Raw genomic sequence first — 15,541 nt, 5'->3', positions numbered from 1 at the left:
CACCTCCCTGCAGTGGCCATCGGATGGCCTGCCCTCCTGTCCTCCTGGGTCTCGGCTGCAGCCTCTGCGTGGTGTCAGCTCCAGTCCCCGCCCTTGGACACCTGGACCCCGCCCGGCAGCCCAGGATGGTTCTGACTGCTGAATACCCTGCCAGGATGTGGGGGACTCCGGTTGTGATGGGCTCACCTCCAAACTTCTTCCTGCTGATGAGGCCCCGAGGATAGTCCTGCCCAGCCTCTTGGCTATGCTGTCCTTGTCGCCCTGCTTGGCCGGGCTTCACGTCACTCAGGTCCGCACTGCAGGGGCCCCTGCTGCCTGCTTCTCCACCTGCCCCTTCTTCAGGTGGCTGAACTGTGCTGCAGAAGTCAGCTTGGACGCCGCCTCCTCCATGAAGCCTCTCTGGCATCCTCCTTCCCTGTCCCAGATGTAGTGAGGCGGCTGTTTCTTGTGTGCTCACACAATCCTCCCCAATTTCAGGGCTTGCCCCCCGCTGCAGGAGCCACCCGGGAGCTTCTCTGTGCTGCCAGGGATGGAAATTCCACGAGGCTCTGTGGGTCTCAGCCCCTAACTCTCAGCACCTGGCACACAGCCTGGTGGTCAGGGGGCTCTGAATGTTTCTGAGTAAATACTTCACCCACGTATGTGTATTCGCATGTAAACTTGCGTATATTGAATAGATAAATATTTCTATTTTGAATACGTCGGATGCACATATGCGATGGGCACAGGGAGACTCCATTGGCCCCAGGCCTCTGTGGGCAGGGTGGGCGTCCGTGTCAGCTCCTTCTTCTGCGCTGAAAGCCACAGAGGCCGCAGAGGAGCTGGCTTCGTGGGAAGCGCGCGGCACGGAAGCCTTCGTACCTCTCCTTGCCATTCGGCTCGTCCAACGCCAAACGTCGGGTGCTGCCTTTTGGCAACAAAACAGTCAAAACCAGACTTGGAATGCTGGATACTAAAGAGCCATAAACAAATCCTAAATAGCTTGTCTCCGCGAGTTTTAGAGCACTCCCTTCTCTCCCCCTCGACCCCATCGCCTGCATGTTGGGGAAAGCGAGGGAGGCAGCGCGTCCGGGGCTGCGCTGAATTTTCTTTATCCTTTCCTCGCCTCTAAAACTCAAGTGAATTTGCCAGATGCTGTTTCCATGGCAACTTCCTCTCCTCTCGCAGCCGACGCTGGAAAAGAGAGTTTTCAGCTTAATCTTCCTGGAAGTCTCCAGGCGCCGGAGTGCTGTTTAGGAGGAAGTGGGAGCCGCCCGGCGGAGTGGCCCTGCCCGAGCCTGCCGGGGCCGCCTTTGCGTCCAGGGTTTTAGGAAGTTATTATGGCCGTGGCTGTTTTTTTGCCTCCTGGAGTGAGCGGCCTCCTCTCAGCGTGGTGGTGGGGAGGCCGCCCTCCTGAGCCCTGGGGATGCGCCAGGAACCGGCTCCTCCCTCCACACCAGGACTGCAAGCCCATCCTCACAACCCCACGGGGCGGTGGATGTGGGGTGCCCCTCTTCCCTCCATTCTGTAGCTGAGCAAAGGAGGTCTCTCAGGGGCACGGGGACCATGAGGGCAAAGTTTGGCCGGAACCTAGCATATGAAACCTGAAGCCTCACCTTGATCTCCACGCAGACTGTCCCTGCCTCACATCACGGCCTCGCTCCCTGGAATCCGACCCTGCTGGGTGCACACTGCAGCCTCCGGGGAGGCCCAGAGCTGGGAGAGAGGAAGGGCAGCATCCCAGCGACACGCCCGGGGTGGGCACAACAACTCTTCCCGGGCCCCGCACACCTTCCCATGGGTGGGAGATGGAGCCCCCAGCTGGCCTTAGCGTGTGTCCATCCTGGCGCCACTGGAGTCCACCGTCAGTGAGCAGCTTCCTGAGTGAGCCTCCCCGGCCTGTCTGGGCAGGGTGGGCGCCTTGAAAGCATCGGAGGAGGGCTCGGTTAACGCGTGATGATGTCTAGAGCTGCGCCATCCAACACGGCCGCCTGGAGCCGTGAGTGTCTCCCCACGTCTAAATGAATCAAGACCCAACGCGACCAGAAATTTGCCTCCTCCGTCGCACCAGCAGCATTTCAAGGGCTCAGCAGGCACATGTGGCTGCCATGTTGGATGGCGGAGATCTAGAACATTCCTGTCAGTGCAGGAACTTCTGTTCAACAGCGCTAGTCTAGGTGGCTAAGTCTGGAAAGATCTGTTAGATGTTTAAGTCCCGCTCCACCAGACTTATTGAGAAGACGGAGTCCAGGAGGCTCAGTAGAGATGATGACTCTCGGAGCGGGTCTGGCTCTGCCCTGCCTTCAGCTGTGTGATCTCAGGCAAATCACTCTCTGAGAGACGTCTCTGAGTCTTGGCTTCCTCATCTGTAACATGGGACAAATAACAGTATCTACATCACACATTTGTGAGGATTCGCCTCCGTTAGTTCTGTCCAGAGTCAGCTCTCAAGAGTCATGAGTGGCCGCCGCCACCACCGTCATCTCCATCATCATGTTTTGGGACCGCAGGAGGGGAGGAAATAGTCAGTGCTTCCGGGTCCTGGCGGCCATCCTGGAGACAGATATTATTCTTCCCCTTCTGCAGATGAGGAAACGGAGGCTCAGAGAGGTCAAAGCACTTGCTCAAGGGCACACAGCCAGTCGTTGGCAAGCAGATGTTTGAGCCTGAGCCTGTCTGAATTCGAGGCTCACGTGGTCCAACCACACTGAGCAGAGCCAAGAGTGTAAGCCTGCATCTCGCTTCCGGCTGCCCTCCCCTGCTCCTCTTTTCTCTCATAACGGTCCTTTATGCACCTAAAGATGCCAATTCTCTCCCCTTCACGTGTCTCGGGGTAAACCAGGCCAGCACAGGTGGCTTCTCCTCATGGGTCCGACTCCCTCCTTTCTCATCCAAGGACACTGCCCAGACCCCAGGGACCCTCAGGTGGCCCAGTCTCTGCTCCCAGCAGCCTCGGGCCTCGGCCGTGCGACGCCCCGGGACTGCTCCAGCGCCCGTGAGACGGGTCGGTGCTTCCCGCGGGCGGAGACCTGGCGGGATTTCACGGGACGTCCCAACACGTCTCCTCAATGGGGATTTTGGCGTCTGTGTCTCTGGGGCCTAGTTCACTTTTTAAGCTGTCGAATTTGATCATCGGGGGAGGTGAGAGGTGCCGACGACCCTGGGAAGTTCTTGGCTCTGGAAATATTCTCTTCACATAAGACAGCTAATCTGCTGGGAGACAGAGCCCCCCAAATGGTCAGCCCAAGTGTGGCCCTGTAAGTGCCATTTCCATGGGCTGGAGAGGGATAGAGGGTGACACGTGTCACTCAAGGATGTAGGAGCGCCGGACAGGCTGGGAGGCTCAGGGCGCTGTCCTGCTGCAGAAACAGGGGGCTCTGCTCTGAGCGACTTGCCAGTCATTGGTTAGAAGGCCCCCAGGACGGCTCTGGCCCAAGGGAAGCAGCTGGGGCCACTGCTCTGGCTTTGTCACCGTGCTGTCTTTGTTGTTGGGATGTTCCCAGGCTGACACACTGCAGCTGCCTCAGTCGCTCACCAGCTGTCCTCTGCCTCGTCTCCCCACCTCTCTGAGCCTCAGTCTACTCGTGTGCAAAATGGATGTGATGACGGCAGGGACCTTGTGCATCGTGGTCAGGGTCACACGAGACAGTCCTCTGGGCTTGTCCCTCCACGCTTCCCTCCAGGCTCCCGTGGGCATCAGGACACATGCGCAGAACAAGGAGACAACGGTACTTTCTGTGCTGGGTGCACTTGAAGCAGGCTGGGTGGCGTCCCCTGCGCTGGTCACTTGAGGCCATTTTGGGGTGGATGAGGCTCCACCGTCAAGAGAGCTCCAGACTTCGGGCTAATTTCCCGTGAATCTTGAGTTCTTTGTGAACATTCTTCCTCAGGCCGATAATTCGGTGTTATGCAACAACCGGGCTGGTGATGAGGATCTTGCAGACCCTGACATGGGGGTCAGCTGGGTAGTTCATGACGTGCGGTGCCCGTTGCTCCAGAGAGCTGCTGTTCCAGAAACAGGTTTCCAGAGCTGGTGCGTGGATTTGGTTTTACATGCAAAAGAGAAGAAAAGAAACAAGAAGGCAGGAGCTGGGGAGGATATGCGCTGACTGAACAAGGGCTTCAGCTGAGCGGGGAGGGGTCTGCAGAACGAAACAGGCGGCAGTGATGCAGAATTTGCAAGCTGAACGAAACCCCAGGGGTCTGGAGTAATCGGACGGACCCCAGGCATTCCGTTCGTCTGGGCGGATGACCCCTTAGCTGGTTCACACACCTGCAGGAAACGCAGGCCCTTCTCACCTGCCCCCTCCCCAGCCCCAGGTGACCCCTCTGCAGACTCTGAGTCTGTCGAAATGTCACTGCTGCAGAGAGCTCTCCCCATGCCCAGCATGTGGGGGGCTCCCGCCCCACTGTGACCCGCTATGACTCACCCGGCTATGACTGTTTGTCCCAGTGGACTGGCCTGGACTCGCTTGCTGGGTCCCCGGCCCGTGAAGGCAGGGGCCAGGCTGTCCTGTCCTGTCCCCGCCGTGCCCCTCCACGCCCATGGCAGGTGCTTCAGAAACGCTGCCGTGTGAACCTACGGTGAGGATTTACATCTATGAGGAAATTACACAGGGGAGCAGCAACATGTTGCTGAAATACGTGCAATAATTGTTTATCTTGTGATAAAAACAGTTTCTTACTATCTTGAAACGTGCTCTTCCATGAGCCCTGGACAAGAAATTTGGCGGGTTTTAAGCATTGAGTTTCAACCCTATTTTTGCCCTGGGTGACGGGTGACGTGGCTGTGGGAAAGCCTGTCACCCCAGGAATGTGAGATACAACCTGTAAGCCGACAGCACAACTGGAAACCTTCTCTGAAGTCAGCAGAGTAGCGAGAGCCTGTTTGCTTGATGGAAGCTTGTCACGGTGCCGCTCGGTGATGTGAGCAGCTTCCTGCGGAGTCGTCCGCGTGCCTGGCTGCGGGCGAGGAAGGACTGGCATCGGCACCGACTGTTCCTGCGCAGGAAACCTCGGTGCTCTTCTGTCCACAGAAGTGGGCTCTAGCCAGTGTAGACGGAGGGGTCACTGCCCTGGAGTCTGCGATTATTCCCCTGTTCTGAGTCTGAGCGGGAAGGCTGCCCTGGGGCTGCCGACAGGCTCAAGGATTGCCAAGCTCTGGCTTCACAATGGTTGTTTGTTTTCCTGTGAGATCGAATGGATCAAACCCACCAAACCCTAGACACCGTCTAGAACAGCCACATGGGTCCTGCCAGGCCCAGCTCCCCGGCCACGTTCACTGGGGTGAGGCCCCGCTGACCTCTGGGGCTGCATCTGGGCTCAGGCGGAGGTTTGGGGCCTGGAGGGTCAAGGCAGATGTGCTTGGGCACCCAGGGAGGGCGTGCCTGGTTCCCAGAGCTTTTTTTTTGGCCCTGTGTGGGACGAATCCCGCAATGACCAGGGCCTCGATGTGGAAGCAGGTTCCAAGCTCTGACGGTGACTCCTGGTCGATCCGGTTACAATGTCTCCCCACGAGGGTCTGCTTCTGGTGTTTCCTGCGGCTGCGATTTTAACAGAAGTGTCGTCAGGGAGGCGGGGAGAGAGGAGCTGCGCCACGGAAAGCAGAGGCTCAGAGTCAGAGAGAAGATGTCGAGCTGCCGGCTCTGAAGATGGAGGCTGGGGCCACGAGCCGAGGAATGCGGCCACTTCTAGACCTGGGAAAAGCTGGAGACAGATTCTCTCCTGGAGCCGCAGAGGGAGCAGGCCCGGCCCACACCTCGGTTCTAGCCCCCTGAGACCCATTTCAGGCTTGACCTCCAGAATCGCAAGATAGCTAAGGTGTGTGGTTTAAGCAGCAGGTCTTCAGTGACTTGCTGCTGCTATGACAGGAATCTGGTGCCAGGCGGCAGGAAGGCAGGGCCCTGGGGAGCAGTGGGCAGCGGGGCAGGAGGTGGGGCCAGCTGCGGCCTTGGGCTGGTTTACAGGGCTCTGGATGGTCACCAGATGTTTTTAGCAGCAAGTGACGTGTGCAGGAGGCAGTACAAATGAGCAGTTGTTGGAAACAATTGCCAAGAGGCAAGAATAAAAGCAGGGAGGCGAGGGGGCCCCGGGGTGCTCGGGGAGAGGCCGGCGGCCTGGACCAGGGGCCGCAGTGGGCTGGTGAGTAGATGTTTGTTTGTGGCTAGTTTTAAAGGCTGAGCTGAAGGGATGTTCCGAGCCTTTGACAGTGAGTCATGAGGGAGAGAGGCCTCCCGGCTCTTGGTCTGAGCAACTGAGCAAATTGCGCTGCTCGAGAGTGTGGGAGGATGGGGCAGGAGGGAAATTCGGGGTCCTGCTTCACCCCCGTTCCTCGAGGGACCTATTGGATCTCAGGTGGAGGTGTCCAGGAGGAGCCTGGGTGCCCGCATGAGGGGTGGAGCAGGTCCGGGCTGGGGGTGTGGACCGGGGAACCCTTAGCAAATAGATGGTGTTCCTCTGGTAGGAGCGGGCGGGTTTACCAAGGGAGCGGGTGGAGACGGGGAGGAGGGGATGGCTGCAGACAGAGCCTGGGGACTTCCACCGTTTCTGAGGTCAGGGAGGGAGGAAGAGCCAGCGAGGGCACTGAGGGGGGCCCCATGAGATAAGAGAGGCATCTGGAAGGTGGGGACAAATGCCTTCAGGACTCCTATACAGTGGTGACTTAAGTGCCCTCCGTAGAGAGCTGGGGCCGATGCCAGCAGGGCGCCAGGTGTCCCCTGCTAGCCATGTGGCAGGGAGCTGTGTCCCCCCCCCGGGTGGCACTCTGAGCCCGGTAAGCCAGTGGTTGTTGGCTTTCTGAGAAGCTCTGGAAGACGATCTGACCACATGTGCTGAGTGTTGGTGCAAAGAGAACAAGCCGGGGGTGTTCCCACCACAGCCTGGCCTGAGGGCTGACCCCGGGCTGAGGCCCTGTCTCTCGTCCAGCGCAGACACGGTTCACACCCTCCCGGTCCTAGGTGAGGAGCCGTGGCCCTGGGGGAGGCCTGTCCCCAGAGAGCATCTCACGGCCCCCTGCAGGACCGGTTTGATCTTCTGCCCCCATTTTGAAATCTTGTATTTTCCTGGCTGCATCCTTCGCTGCACTGCACATGTCTGAGGGCAGGGTCTGGTCCAGTCAGACCACAGGCGGTTGACGGAGGATGAAGGAGCAGAGGCTGGAGATCCTTTGGCCCCTACCATGTGCTGGGCACTAATGGGCATTTCACAAGGATCGTGTCCCTTCATCCTCGGACGACCAGAGGATGAGCCCTGGTTATCATCCCCGCTTTGCACATGTGGACACCAAACAGAGAGAAAGGATGTCCTTTTATTGGCCAAGGTCAGACCCACGGCTGTCCTGTTGTTCCACGCCCTGGGTGCTGCTCTGCAGGGCCACCCTGCTCCCTAGCCAAGGGACGGTTTATGAAGCTGGAAATGAGAGGGAGGCAGAGCGGAGGTGCCATCCCTGGACAGAGAAAAAAGCATAAAGGTTGTTTTCCACTAGCGTTTGCTCCAACCAGGGCACCAGCCAACACGGACTCAGCACAGGCTGTGGGGAAGCCCAACGCCTAGCCCAAAACGGATGCTCCCAAATATGGAATACGCCATAAGACTGGGCTTCGAGGGAAAGCCCGCGTGCCTTCCATCCGTGTTTGCACGGACCACCCCTCAGTTACTGCAGGAAGGAGGATCCACTTGATGATGGCTCATGATCCTCCCCTCCGTGACCCTCCCCCTCGGCAGTTTGGGCTCAGAGACGAATCCAACACGTGCTCCAGCTGGACGGCAGCTCTGTCATCCCAGTCCCTGCCCCGCGCTGGGGTCACCAGTTGTCTATCTTCCCCCTCCACTCTTTGGATCAGGACCCATGGTTCTCCCATCTTAGGGTCCCAATGTCTGGGACTTGCTTGGCACCGAGTAGATGCTCATTCATTCGTCTATTCACTCACTAATTCAAGGGTCCATTGTGTGCCATGCACATCTGTGAAACGAGCAACTGAATGAACGGACGTGTGAATGCTGGAGAGACAAAGCCTGACTCAATTTTCCTCTCCACCCCCACCCATCTGGATAAGTCGGGGCCTCGGTTTCCCTTCTGTGGAACGAGGGTCCGGACTGATGAGTTCTGTGTTCCTTCCAGCGGTGCTATTCTGGGGTTGCCCAAAGCGCAGGAGAAAACGCACAAGTCAAACTGTCCCTGAGAGTTTTGGATTATGCTTCAGGCAGGTTGTCAGCCTCTCTGTGCCTAAGTTTCCCCCTCTGTAAATCGGATTCCTCTATCCGAGAAGACTGAACCAGACGTTGCTCCCAGGGGCCCAGAGTTGCTCTCAACCCCATCGCTCAGTCTCATGGCCGTTGTCAGAGCGACCCTTGGGGTTCAGACATTTCCCTGCCAGATGGCTCCTGTCATTGCCAGACAAACCTTCAGACGTCCTTCTCGGCCCCCCACAGCCCTTCCCCAGTCCTCGCTTCCTGAGAGCTCTTTGCTCCCAGCATCTCTTTAAATATTTACGCCGGCGTGATGCAGTGCCGGGCTCTGATGGCCTGGTCTGGCACTCAGACCACGGCAGCAGGCTTTCAAAGCTTAATTCTAATATTTGGTTGGAAGGAAATTGACCCAGAGAGAAAGCTGAAGCTTTTAAGGCATTAACATGTGGAGAGGAGCTTGGATAGACCCAGCGTGAATTTCACTTAAGGGAAAAGATGCTTGCTCCCCGAGCCTTCCGACCTGGGCGCTGTCCCCCGGCACCCCTGTGGAGGCAGAGGCGGGGCCAGTGGGCATGGCTCTTTTGCAGGCAAGTGCATTATGGGCCTGCAATTTTAGGACATGATAAATGAGCGCTCTCTCAGCCAAATGGATCCCTGAATCGGAGGAAGAGAGAGCAAGAGCCGGAGTCTGCACAGCAGCAATCCAGCGGGCCATTGACTGTCCAGGGCCCTTTGTGCATCTTCTCACTGAGACGCAGGCTGGTGAGGCAAGGGCGGGGCGTTCTGGACATGACTCTGCTGTGGGGGCCCAGGGGCCTACCCTTGGGAGCAGGAGATGGAGCTTTCTGCAGGCGAGAGCTTGGCTCTAAGAAAGGTTCCCTGCCCACCACCGTCTTCCAGGATATAAGGCATGAGTGGACTCACTGTGGCCAGCTCCCTGGAGTCAGGCTCTGGCTTAGGTGCCTGGACCACGCCCCGGCCCCGCCACTCACTAGGGACGTGCCTTAGGACAAATGGCATCCTCCTCCTGCCCTCAGTCTCCTTATCTGTGAACCAGGGCGTCGATGCCCGCCCTTCTGACCCTACTGCAGGGTGATGGGAGCCGGAACAGTTCAGAGGTCAAGGGTCGGGGCAGCTGTGGTGGTGCATCCTGGCTCTGCTCCTCTCGCCAGCCCTGGGACCCTAAGCTCGCTCGTTTTGTAGGTAAAGAGGGGTAATGAGAGTGGTTACTTTGTAACATGGCTGAAATCCAATGAGCCTCACGTGAAACATCTCGGGGCTGGCACAAAGAAAGCACTCTGAAATTACGACAACGATGTGCGTCCACGAGACAGTGCTCCAGGAAGTGCGGCTACGAAATGCTGCTGAGGATGACGGAGACGTGACTCCCCAGCCCTGCGCTTTCCAAACCTCGGATGGTGTTCACGTCCGGCAGCCACCTTCCATCACCAGCAAGGACGTGCCTGCTAATCTGGGATTGTTTAAGTAGGCTCTGGGTCCAGGCTGACCTTTGCTTAGCAAATAGCTTTTTAAGACATTGCAAACACGTGATGCCAGCAAATTTACCGAGATAATAGCAAAAACAGCTTAGAGAGCAGAACGTCCCGAGGAGCACTTAAGAATGTCCAGTTGAACCACAAATCACTTAGGTGCTCACTTCAATAGAATTCTTATCTGTTCATCAAGAATGTTCTGGAGCTGCATGGAATCCTTTGCACCCCATAAAGGAGAGCTAGTCAGGTGATGCGTTGCCAGACTGGTCCGTGAAACCAGACGCGCTCGCTCTTCAACAGAGCGGCACTTCCATGAACGCCCTCCCTTCCAAGTCTGAACACCGTGAAGTCCCTGCCGGCCCCTTCGTCCCGAGCCAGTGGCCCCGCTGAGCAGATGCCCTGGGGATGACACTGAGGAGCAGTCTGGCCAGCGCCATGGCAGCCCTGAGCGTGCGACGCCCCGGCCCCCTCTCCATATTAGCAGTGCCCCTCCTTCTGCCTGTTATTAATAAGACGGTTGGTTTGGCTTGTAAGTGGATTGTACAGCTAACTAATGTGTCTGTAGCTCAGAATTATTTATTGCCTGTGATTGCTCTGCCTGGCTTTTTAATACATAATTCATATTTTGGAGATCTTTTTTCTGAGCTCGGAGCCAGGAGGAACAAGGAAGCCTTGAGCCAAGGCCGTATGTGAGGGTCCCAACCCGGGTGGACGAGGCACCGGCTGGGGCTGTGGGCTGTCTCCTGCCCACGCTGGGCAGTGGTGCTGACTAGGGAGCCACGAGGGCCTGGGAGAACATTCTGGAGCCCAGTGCCCCTGGCTTGGAAGAGAGAGTCTGCGTCTCTAGGGCCGACCCTGTGCTTCCTCATCCCCGGGAAATCTCTGGGCTGTGGTCCAGGCTGGTCCCTCCGTGAGCAGGCAAGCCAGGCCTGCCAAGCAGTGTGGTTCTCGGCAGAGAGGAGGAAAAGCACAAGTCCTAGAACAGGAGAGACTGGGGGCAGATTCAAGAGCACTGCCAGCTCCTGGGGAGGAGATCGGGACACGACCCATCACCTCTGCTCGTTGGAGGTGCCCTTTGCTCTGGAGTAGCTCTGCCCAGGGCCGGCTTTACAGTGAGGCCTGGGCCGTGTGAATTCCAGCAGGTCTTACAATCCCATGATTATAAAGTAATCACTGTGGGCCAAAAATGCCTGAAAAGCAAATGCAACAAGAAAGGAGGCTTTGAACAAAATTGCTACCGAGAGATCAAGCAAAATCAGTTTGGAAGGTTTTCCAGAAGTGGGCATCGTGCAGCTTCCCCTGGATAATGAAGCAGCCGGGCCCCTGCTGGCCACCTCGGGTCCGGTCTGTAAATACGGACTGCTGTCGTTTGCATTTATTCTTGTAAAACCTCAGCCTCAGAAGGACAGCGGACGCCACATCAGCTCAGCGAGGATGTGAGCCCTAATATAAGGGATGAAAAGGGTGCCGTGCGAGGCCGTGAAGGATTGGGGTGAGCAGGGAGCAGAGTGCATGGAATACTAATGCCTGGCCGACGCTCACGGGCAGACACAGAGGCGGCACGGGGCCGCATCAAACTTCATCATGACGTCTTAATCTGAGCTCGTTTCCCTCCCATTGGCTGGATGAGCCAGGTGGCGGCCGGGCTCAGGAAAGGAGAGCAACCCTTTAAGGAAGAGTGTGCATGGGCTTGTGCATGTGGGAGCATGTATGTGTGTGTGTGTGCGCGCTGTATGTGTGTGCGACGTGTGCATGTGTGCACGACATGTGTGCACACAAGTATGTGTGCATTTGCATGCGTGTGCATGTGTGCACATGTGAGCATGCCCATGTGTGTGGGAGTACATGTCTGTGGTGTGTGTATGGTGGACGTGTGGAGGTAAGAGAATGGAAGACACTCCTACACTCCCAGGATGTGCCCAGGGTGTGCTCAGTCCCAGGGGACATGGAGAGGGTGCCACAGTCCACCAGACACCTGGATTGTTAGCCCTGGTTGGCCAGTTGCCTTCAGTTGTAGGTGGACTTTGGTTTCCACGCAGGAAACGTGCCCGGGAAGGGGATGCCTGGTGGAGTTGTAGAGACCCATCCATACCCACGTCTGAGGTTGGGGCTGCCGCCGAGGGTGCCTGAGTCTTGGGAGGGTCCTGCCTGGGATTCGTAAGACCATCCCTTTCCTGGTCTGGAGCTGCCTTCCGCCTCTGCACTGCTGACACTGGGTCCAGTGTCTGTTGTGGCCCTGTCGCGGGCACTGCAGGATGCTTACAGTAGGCCTGTCTGTCCCACTGGACCTCAGGAGCGCCCTCCTCCAGTCATTACGACCCAACATGCCTCCAGCCATTGCCCTGTGTCCTCTGGGGCTAGAATCCGCCCAGGCTGAAGTCCACTGCTCTGAACATTCTCCCTGTCCAGCTTCAGGCTGCAGGCCCTGGGTGCTAGTGGGGTCTGTCTTTAATTGGACAGGGACATACAAGCCTTGGGGGGCCCTGCTCTGTGCTGGGGGGGGGGTCACCTTTGGCGCTCTGGGTAATCTGAGAGCTGGCCAGGCCAAGGTCCTGCCTTTGGGGCTCAGGAATGTGGGGGGAAAAGGTTGCCCCTCCACCCCATTCATTGTCTGGATGCCGACACTCTCGCTCCTCATTCCCAGAAGCCAGTTTTTGTCCCAATTCTATGTGTCCTTGGGGTCAGCTCAGCAAGCCCTGCCCTCTGACCAGCTCTAAGCCTGGGGTCCCAGGGGTCCATTGGTCATTACTCTGAGCCCCTCTCAAGGCTCCATTGCTTTCTATTTGGGTCCTCTGCTCCCATGGGGAGGTTGCCCCTTTTGGGGCTGGTGACGGTGGGCCACATGGAAGCTGTCACCAGGATTTCTCTGGTCCAGTCACCTACCTGCTTTTACAGAACCCCAAGTCCTCTTGACAGGCACCCCCCTGGTGTTTCCTGGAGTCTCGGGGGTCCCTAGTGGCCCGTGGTGAGTCCTCCTGGTCACTACCCCCTGCCCTGGCCTCTTCGGGCACCTGCCTGAGCCCCAGGAAGCCCCTTTTGCTGCCCAGACCTGCACCTCCCGTCTCAGGGGTGACAGAGCTGACACCTCTGGATGAAGCAGGGACTCACGCAGAGCCTGCCTTCACCTGGGCGGGGAGAGCCTGGGGGTGGCCAGTGGCCACCGGCCAGGCCCTGTAGGAAAATTCCAAGGGCAGTGGGAGGAATCCTGGCTGCGATTGGCCCTTATGGGGAGGGGAATGCATCCATGAGTGGGCCCTGTGGCCCCAGGCTGAGCCAGCTCAGGGCTCGACCTCGTGGTTTAGACGGTCTCAGTGAGCATGTCCCGACTGAGTTGATTCAAAGCAAAGAATCAGACAAGAAGAAGACAGATCACCGGCATGGCACGGCGTGGGGAAGGATTCGGCGTGAGAGAGCCCCTGTTGCCGTCGGGGTTGGAGGTCACTCAGGGTTCAGTTGTCCCTGTGGCTGTGTGGTCAGGATGCCAGGGCCAGCTCCCGCTGGGCCGACAAGAGCGTGGCTCCCCTTGGGCACCCTGAGAAATCTCCCTGGCCCCGCGGAGCTCTGTGGGGCTGGCCCCACGGCCACCTCCTTGGGCCACGGCTGCTGAGCCCCTGCACTCTCTGGGCTGCTCCGTGTCCGTTTAGGGAGGGCCGGGCTGCAATGCCAGGCAAGATGTTCACCCAGAGAAATGCAGGCTCCGAGGGCTTACAGTGTCTTTGGCACTAACCCCCCCAGCGCGGGGGAGCTGAGCAAAGATGTCAGTAGTTAATTCAGTAATTAAAAACAAACATTGCTTCGTTTGGAAAGACTTGGTCCTTGTCGGCTGCCAAGCCTGGATTGAGGCTTTGCCACCATCAGGGCACAGAGCAGGCTGTGCCAGTGGATGCTGGCTGGAAAATCGCCTCCCATGGAATATTTATTTCAGGGGGTGGCGTTTGGGCTCCTAACATGAGGAGGAAGAGAGACAGGGAGACCCAACAAGGCCCTTAGATGCTATTGTTTGTACTAAGTCATCTGTCGGTGCTGGACTCTCTGAGTCGGTGCTAATAGGATCCCAAAGGGATCTGAAACAAGAAAAGGGTCCCTGTGAGCCCCCTGTGCAGACGGCAGGCTGTGGCTCTGAGATGTCTTTCCTGGAGAAGTTAGGGCCCACAGTGACGCTCGGGGTGCAGCCCACCCGCTTGTAACTCAGGGCACAGATGCCCTGTCTGGTCATCCGGCTCTGACCCCGGCTCAGAAAGTCCCAAGGGGGTAATCAGAGGAACGGGGGCTGTGATCAGGCCATATACAGAAGAACCACGGGGCACTTACAATCCTCTCAGAACTGGCATGCTGTCACCCGAAGTCAGATCTGTTTTTCCTGAATTAGACCCGAGCCGTGTTTATGCCTGGCTCCTGGCACGGTTGTCATCGCTGGCGCTTGTGCAGGCATCTCGCCAACTGTGTCTGATTAACCATTAGGGGCGTCCCGGAGGACCTGGTGGGCTGAGCCTGGAGGAAGCGTCTGCTCTGCGGGGGTGGCGGGCGGAAGGCAGGAATGGGGTCAGTCTTGATGCCGTGGAAATGGAGACCTCTCCCTACAGGAGGGCTGAGTAATCCGTGTGCTGCCTCCACAGGTGAGCACGTCTAAGGGGAGCCTTTGGAGATGTCGAGCATCTGGGGAGATCTGAAAGGGCCCCAGGCTTGGACCCCTCGGGCGAGCTCTGCGGCGTCCTTTCTGTGCTGCTCTTGACAGCTGATCTCTCTATTATAAATGCCATTTCGCAGAGTCGGGGGGCCCACAGCAGACAATGGATGGAACTGTGCTTGGAGAGCTGTGATGCTCAGGTAAAATGTCAGTCCCCGCGTTTGCTGATGGCAAACCCCAGCGGGATGCTGTGGAAAAGGCGCCGACCACGCTGGGGGTCTGGATGCTGGTCCCCCTCCACCGTGAGGCCGGTGCACATGTGTGTGACTCGGGGCGCCTCAGCCTCTGTGTCCACCGAGTGGGTCCCTGTGGGTCCTGCGGCTCCCTGGGCGGGGCGTGAGGGCCAGGCGGGCGGTGGTGGGGGGTGATGGGGGCTGGGAGGGGAGGAGGGAGCCAAGGCTGCCTGAAGGCACTGTTGCTCCATTTGTGACTCTGCCTCTCTCAAGGTCACCGTCACCTTCGCACAGGGAAGCCGTCACTCAGACCATGCCCCACCCTGGCTGGGAGGAGTCCGGGTTTGCAACGAGCCAGTGAAACCCTCACTCTTCAGACGGTTACGTTGTTGGTAGGCAGGAGCCACTGAGACTGCGTGACGTTAAGTATTAAGTGATGCGGGGTCGGTGAGCTGAGGAGTCGAAAGAAAGATTTCTTGGACTCTCAAGATCTGGCAGAGGTGCTCTTTTTATTTAGAGAATAGTGTGGAATAGCATGGGGACAGGACCCATGGGCAGTCAGAGCTTCTGCTGCCCTGAGTTGAGGGTTAAGGCTAATTTTATAAGGCATGGGTACGTGACTTATTTTTACTGGAAAAAGAAAAGATGATGTAAAAAGTCATTAAATGATTTCAGTGCAGATGGGGTCTGGTTATTGTGCGGTCCTATAACTTTAGATACGAATCTGGCCATATAGATCGGCATGCAGGTGAGGATGCCCCGGGCTTCTCTCCCTGGGGCGGTCCTAATTCATACCATAAAAAAAATCCACCGGGTCATACAGTTTGGCATGTAGGCCAGGTCACCTTGGGCTTCTCTAGCTGGAGCAGCCTTAATCCACATCGTTAAGTTCTGACTACGAAGTGCTGTGCCAGGGTGGGGTGGGGATGGGACTGGCTGAGCGAAGGGAGCTGGGCTCCACGTGCTAAGGAGCAGCCCGGAGACCCAGCTGGAGGCTGAGCACCATAATTCAAGGCAGTCAC

General features: G+C 57.7%; 1 long non-coding RNA gene across 1 annotated transcript; it reads left to right on the top strand.

Annotated features, from left to right (window-relative positions):
* The first annotated feature begins 14,118 nt into the window (after positions 1-14,118).
* On the top strand, positions 14,119-15,198 carry LOC139079599 (uncharacterized). Its single transcript, XR_011533342.1, has 3 exons — positions 14,119-14,275; positions 14,427-14,486; positions 14,793-15,198. It is a non-coding gene; the product is annotated as an uncharacterized lncRNA (long non-coding RNA).
* Positions 15,199-15,541: the final 343 nt, after the last annotated feature.

The sequence above is a fragment of the Equus przewalskii genome, chromosome 26, assembly GCF_037783145.1.
Source record: "Equus przewalskii isolate Varuska chromosome 26, EquPr2, whole genome shotgun sequence".
NCBI lineage: Eukaryota > Metazoa > Chordata > Mammalia > Perissodactyla > Equidae > Equus > Equus przewalskii.
Note: the sequence above shows the minus strand (reverse complement) of the source record. Positions and strands in the feature narration are given on the sequence as shown.